We start from the raw sequence: 6,663 nt of genomic DNA on the forward strand, positions 1-6,663 counted from the left end.
GCAATGTATTTTGTGGATAACACTGAAAGAATCTTCTCTTTTTTTCCATTTTGTTCCTTCCATAGTGTTTGCATTATTTTTTATCATGTGCATAAATTATTTTTTGTAATAATAATTCTAAACACTGGTTTAAATTTAAAAAGAAAGTGTACTTAATGCCACTGAATTTCACATTTAAAAATGGTTAATACGGTAAATTATGTATATTTTACTACAAAAGAAAGAAAGAAAGAAAGAAAGAAAGAAAGAAAAGAAGAGAGAAGAGGAAGGGAGGAGGGAAGGGAAAGTAAACTTGATCAAATACGGAACTAAAAACAAATTTGTACATGTGGTTCTGCTTTTCCTGAGATGGTTCCACTGGTGAGGTGGCCATGCTAAAAAGAAAAACGTGCCGCCTGGACAACTATAAAGAGCCCCATTAGGCAACAAAAGGCAAAAAGAGCAACGTTTTTGACAGTATTTCTTGCTACCTTCCCACTTCCAAGTTGGTCCCAAGGTTGGGCCAACCGCGCCCAGCCTGGCCTGCCGCACCCACTGCAGAAACCTTCTCGGGGCTGGGCCTCAGCAGCTGCTCCCAGGAGCCAGGCCGGCAGCATAATCTGTCTGGAACTCTGCCCACATTGTTCTTTCACTCACTTTTCCATTAAAAACTGAGACAAAATAAAAATGTCCCAGACACTTGGGTCCCCAGCATTAGAACTGGCACCAGCAAACTTTTCCTGGCCAGGTGCCCACCTGAGTGGAGAGGAGGGAGGGAAGGGGGCAGGGTGCACACACTAGGCCTTTGAGGACACGGGGACGCCAGGCTGAAGCGGCTTGTACTGCAGCCCTGCCGGAACAGTCCAGGAGAGCAGGGTCCCGCCCGGCCAGTCCTCTGTCTTGAACCTTTATGGCTTCACAGTAGGTGCCTGATCCGGCTCATGCCCCTCTCAGGCCTCTTCTCACGGCCCTCTCTGTGCAGGTCACACAGGACTTCTTTGCCCATGGCTGTCACCCTCGCTGCTCCCCCTGCATGGAGGCGACCAGACCGGATGCAGACAATTTGACATAATCTTTTTTTTTTTTAAATTGTGATAAAATAAACATAACATAAAACTTACCACTTTGACCATTTTTAAGGGTACATTTTAATGAAGTTAAGTACATTCACCGTGTTGTGCTCAACACAGCCTTTCGATGCAGGGGACATTTCAAGGCAGACCACTTGCTGAATTAATTTTTCCTCAACTTTTTATTTTTAAAAATTTCAAAAGAACAGGATGATGGACAACCATTCACCTAGAGTCTCCATTTGTGAGGGTTTTCCTCCATTTCCCTTTGTCTCCCTTCCTCCCCCCTCTCACTGTGTGTACTAGTTTGTTTTTGCTGAAGCATTTGAGATTAAGTCACAGGCATCACGATGGCAAGTCACTGTTTTTTTGTTTTGTTTTTTTTTTTTTTGAGACAGAGTCTCACTCTTTTGCCCGGGCTAGAGTGCCGTGGCATCAGCCTAGCTCACAGCAACCTCAAACTCCTGGGCTCAAGCGATCCTTCTGCCTCAGCCTCCCAAGTAGCTGGGACTACAGGCATGCGCCACCATGCCCGGCTAATTTTTTCTATATAGTTTTAGTTGTCCGATTAATTTCTTTCTAGTTTTAGTAGAGACGGGGTCTTGCTCTTGTTCAGGCTGGTCTCCAACTCCTAACCTCAAGCGATCTTCCCGCCTCGGCCTCCCAGAGTGCTAGGATTATAGGCGTGAGCCACCGCGCCCGGCTGGCAAGTCGTTAAATGCTTCTGCATGTATCTCTTTTTTTTTTAAAAAATACTTATTGATTGATTGATTGATTTTTCCATGTATCTCTTAAAAACAAGCATATTCTTCAAAGCCCTCAAACTCGTTTGTTTTTACAGCTCAGGATCTAAGGATCACATCCCATTTAGTTGAACTGTTTCCCTAGCACTCTTGAATCTAGAACACTTCCTGAGTCTTTGTGTGTGTGTTTGTTGTGCATATGTATGTGTGTCTTTCGTGACATTGCCGCTTCTGAAGAGTCCAGGACAGTTACTTTGCACAGTATCCCTTGATTTCTTTTGGTCTGATTGTTTCATGTTTGGATTCAAATTAAGTATTATTGGTAAGAAAGATATTGTCTTGGCATTAACTGCTGTACTGCAATTCAGTTCTGCTATTAATTGCCTGGCATTAGCGCAGATCCCACAAGTAAAGGGGTTAGTTCCCAAAGGGACTGTCTTCACTTCAGATGCAAGCTGCAAGTTCAGGGGCGTCTCCAGGCCACCCACACTCTGACCAGCTAGCTGCAAATTCGAGAGTTCCTATGACCCCCTTCAGGTTCAATAACCTGCCAAAGTGACTCACAAAACTCAGAAGTGCTATGATTATGACTACAATTTTATAATAAAGGATATACCTCAGGAACAGCCAAATGAAGAGACACGTAGGGTAAGGTCTGGAAGGATACCAGATGCAGGGCTTCTGTGGCCTTTCCTACGGAAGCAAGGCACATCCCCGTCCCGGGAAATTAATGTGTTCACCAACCAGGAAGTTTCCTGAGCTTTGGTGTCCAGAGTTTTTCTGGGAGTTTCATTCTGTAGGCATAATTGATTTAGTCCTTGTCTACCAGAGTGAACTCAGTCTCCAGACCCTTCCCTTCTTCAGAGGATGTGCCAGCTCCACGTCCCAACCCTCTGATCATGTGGTATTTCAGGCAAGGAGTCCCCATTGTGAAGCTATCTAGGGGCCCATCTCAAGTCACCTCATCTGTGTAAACTCAGATGTGATCCAAGGGTTCATGAATAACAATAGCACTTCTACCATTCAAGAAATTGCAAGGGTTATAGAAGCTCCATGCCCAAACCAGGGACAAAGGCCAGACAAATCCTTTATTATACAACAGCTATGCAGGTCATTTTGTGTCATTCTCAGTTTATTACATCAGGAGGCCCATAATGTCAGCTTGTCCCATCACTCACTGCTGATGTCAGATTTGGTGATATTTGCCATATTTGTCCATTATAAAGATATATTGCATGATATTTCAAATATCTGATTTCCTAAAATCATTTCACTCAAAGGCTTTCACATTCATTGATAATTCTTGGCTGAATCAGCTATTGCAAAATGGTTATTTTCTAATTCAATCATTTCTTCTACATTTATTTGTTGGCATTTTTCTATAAAGAAAAGCATTCTCTTTGCTTTCTTTCACTGTATTAAAAATTTTCAAAGTATTGTTTTAAACTCGTGGATTCTGTTACTTTTATTTTTATGCTCAAATTTTCCCAGATTTGGCCAGGGAGAGCCCCTTCAAACTGGCTCCTGTGTCCCACTTTGAGCTCTTACTCTCTGGTCCAAATGATATTGATAAGGTGGTTATTATTTGGGACCAGTTGACATAGCCTAAAAAATAAAGCAATCGTTCTCTCCCCAAGATTTTCTCCCTCACAGACCCCATCATCTGGGAAGGAGGGTCCACATGAAGTGGCTATCTGGGCTGGGGTGAAGGATGGGTGAGAATTAGGCCAACAGACAGATCACAAATAGAAAGCTATGGAATCGCCATACTGGCTTTTCAGAAAGAGCTGTCAAGCCCAGTGATGACTTTAAGAATTCACATTAACTTCACGGACTACACATCAATTTAAAAAATTATATTTTTTTCCTTAATAATGGCAGCTTTCCTTCCATTCATATTGCTTTAAAATGGATACTTCTTATTGCAGGCTTCCTAATTATGATGTATATGAGATATATACTCAGTACTGCAGGGGAATGTTTCAGAGGTAAAGAGGAGAGAAGAAAATGTTGGCTAAAAATGATTCCTTATTCTGCAAAGAATGTTCAGTAAACTAATCATTTCCTTTTTACTCAGTAATGCATGCTCATAAAATGAATGTTTATAAACTTTCATAATAGATTTTTTTTTTTTTTTTTGAGACAGAGTCTCACTCTGTTGCCCAGGCTAGAGTGAGTGCCGTGGCGTCAGCCTAGCTCACAGCAACCTCAAACTCCTGGGCTCAAGCAATCCTTCTGCCTCAGCCTCCCGAGTAGCTGGGACTACAGGCATGCGCCACCATGCCCGGCTAATTTTTTCTATATATTTTTAGCTGTCCGATTAATTTCTTTCTATTTTTAGTAGAGACGGGGTCTCGCTGTTGCTCAGGCTGGTTTCGAACTCCTGAGCTCAAACAATCCAGCCGCCTCGGCCTCCCAGAGTGCTGGGATTACAGGCGTGAGCCACTGCGCCCGGCCCGTAATAGATTTTTTAAGAAAAACAAGTGACAGGCTTTTAGAAGCTGAATTGGTTCTAGTAGATTTTTAAAAAATTCTTACTGTTCTTTTAGGGTACTATATAATCATATATATATATTTATTCATAAACAAAACAACACAAAATATACTAAAAGAAAACATGGAAGTGTCCAATACTCTGAATTTCTAGGTAGAAAACAATACAGGTGAAGACACTTAGAGGTGAGGCCAGGGCAAGGTTTCCCAACCTCAGCACTACTGACATTTGGAGTTGGACAATTCTTTATTGTTGGGGGCTGTCTTCTGCAGCATAGGCTGTTGAGTAGCATCCCTGGCCTACACCAACTAGATGCTAGCAGCACCCCCCTTTCAGCTGTAGCAACCAAAAATGTCTCCAGACTTTGCCAAATATCTACTAGGGAGCAAAAGTACCTTAGTTGAGAACCACAATGTTAGGGTGAGGAAGCTCTATTGCACACAGAAGTGGTAATAAAAAGAATAATTTTAAAATCAACACATCTTTGTCCAAACGACAGTTTCAAAATGTTCCCTAAATGAAAAGAGTCATATCAAGGTGAGTGCCTCAAAATATCTTTGCTGCTTCAGCCTTATCACACATATTATTGCTTGCTTGTATCAAAATAGTCTTTCATCTTTTTCCTCCTCCATCCCTTGTCTGGCAGGCTCTTGACTTGGATCTCAGCCTAAATGTCACTTCCAGGGGAATTCTTCTCGAGACGTTCAAGCTGATTTCCATACTCCTGTTATATGTATCCATAACATCCTGTCCTTCTCCCGTCAAAGTACTAACCAGGCCTGACCCTGCTTAGCTTCCGAGATCAGACAAAATCAGGCATGTTCAGGGTGGTATGGCCATAGACCTGTCCTTCTTTTGTTTATGCCACTTGTCACATTGGGAATTACCTGGTCAATGTCTATCTATCCTACTTGACTGTAAGCTCAATAAGGATAAGACTGTTGGATTGATTACTACATCTCAGAGGGTCTGACCTTGAGTATGTGCCAAAGAAATATTTTGAAATTAATTTTCTCTTTGGTTCTAAAATTATTCAAATTTAAGTTCATATATGCCATCATTCTTTTTTATACTTTGACTCTAGTGAAAAGAAATAAGAAGGCATACACAGTACTCATAAAAAGGGATAGATTGACTGTGGATTGACTTTGTCCAACTCCTTCCAATTTTTGGCATGTATGTGCCAATCCCAACACATCTCTCATTTGAATTACTTTGCAAAAGTCACAAGACAATCTTTTTTTTTTTTTCTTTTTTGAGACAGAGTCTTGCTCTGCTGCCTGGGCTAGAGTGCCGTGGCATCAGCCTAACTCATGGCAACCTCAAACTCCTGGCCTCAAGCGATCCTCCTGCCTCAGCCTCCCAGGTAGCTAGGACTACAGGCACGCGCCACCATGCCTGGCTTATTTTTTCTATTTTTAGCTATTTGGCTAATTTCTTTCTATTTATGGTAGAGACGGGCTCTCGCTCTTGCTGAGGCTGGTCTCAAACTCCTGATCTCAAGCAATCCTCCCACCTCGGCCTCCCAGAGTGCTAGGATTACAGGCATGAGCCACTGCACCTGGCCGACAATCATTTTTATATAAAGCAAAATAAACTCTCAATTTGAAAACACTTTGTATTAGTTGAGGGGAGTGGCTGGAGGGGCAGGGAGAAAACAAACAAAAAGAATAAGTTGAGGGGTTAGATCTGTGAAATATCATGTATTTTTTTTCTCATGGAAATGGTATTGTATAAGTCGGACCTAAACATAAGCTGCAAATTATTCAAAAATACTCAAGACTCCTAAACCCTATTTTTTAATGATGGGGATAAAGTCACTTTTGAAGCAAAGTAATTGTGACATTCTGTAACAGGACATTTTTGGCTACAAATAACAGAAAACCCAATTCAAGATGGCTTAAACAGAAAAGAAATGATCATCATTTTACATAATAAGGTTCAAAGATGGGTTGGCCTCAGGACTGGATAACAAATGGCTCAATAACATTTTGAATACCCATGTTCTTTCACCTTTTCTGCCTTGCCACCTGTGTGTATGAGCTTTGGTCTCAATTTGGCTTCCTCAAAGTGACAAAATAGCTGCCCTTCTTCCAGAGGTCACATCCAGCACATCATCAAGCTAAAAAAGGAACCATTTCTTTTTTTGTGTTTTTTAAAAAAAAAAATTTTAATTTACTTTAAAATTTACATATGGGGGAAGTTCACTTTTTTATGGTGCAATTCTTTGAGTTTTGACCACTATTCAAGATATAGAACAATTCCATTAACCTCAAAATTCCTTTGTGCTGCCCTTTTGTCATTAATCCTTTCCTCTAGTCCTTAGCCCCGGAAACCACTGATTGCTTCTTTGTCCCTATAGTTTTGCCTTTTTGAC

This window comes from Propithecus coquereli, unplaced genomic scaffold (assembly GCF_000956105.1).
Source record: "Propithecus coquereli isolate 6110/MARCELLA unplaced genomic scaffold, Pcoq_1.0 Scaffold339, whole genome shotgun sequence".
In the NCBI taxonomy this organism is placed as follows: domain Eukaryota; kingdom Metazoa; phylum Chordata; class Mammalia; order Primates; family Indriidae; genus Propithecus; species Propithecus coquereli.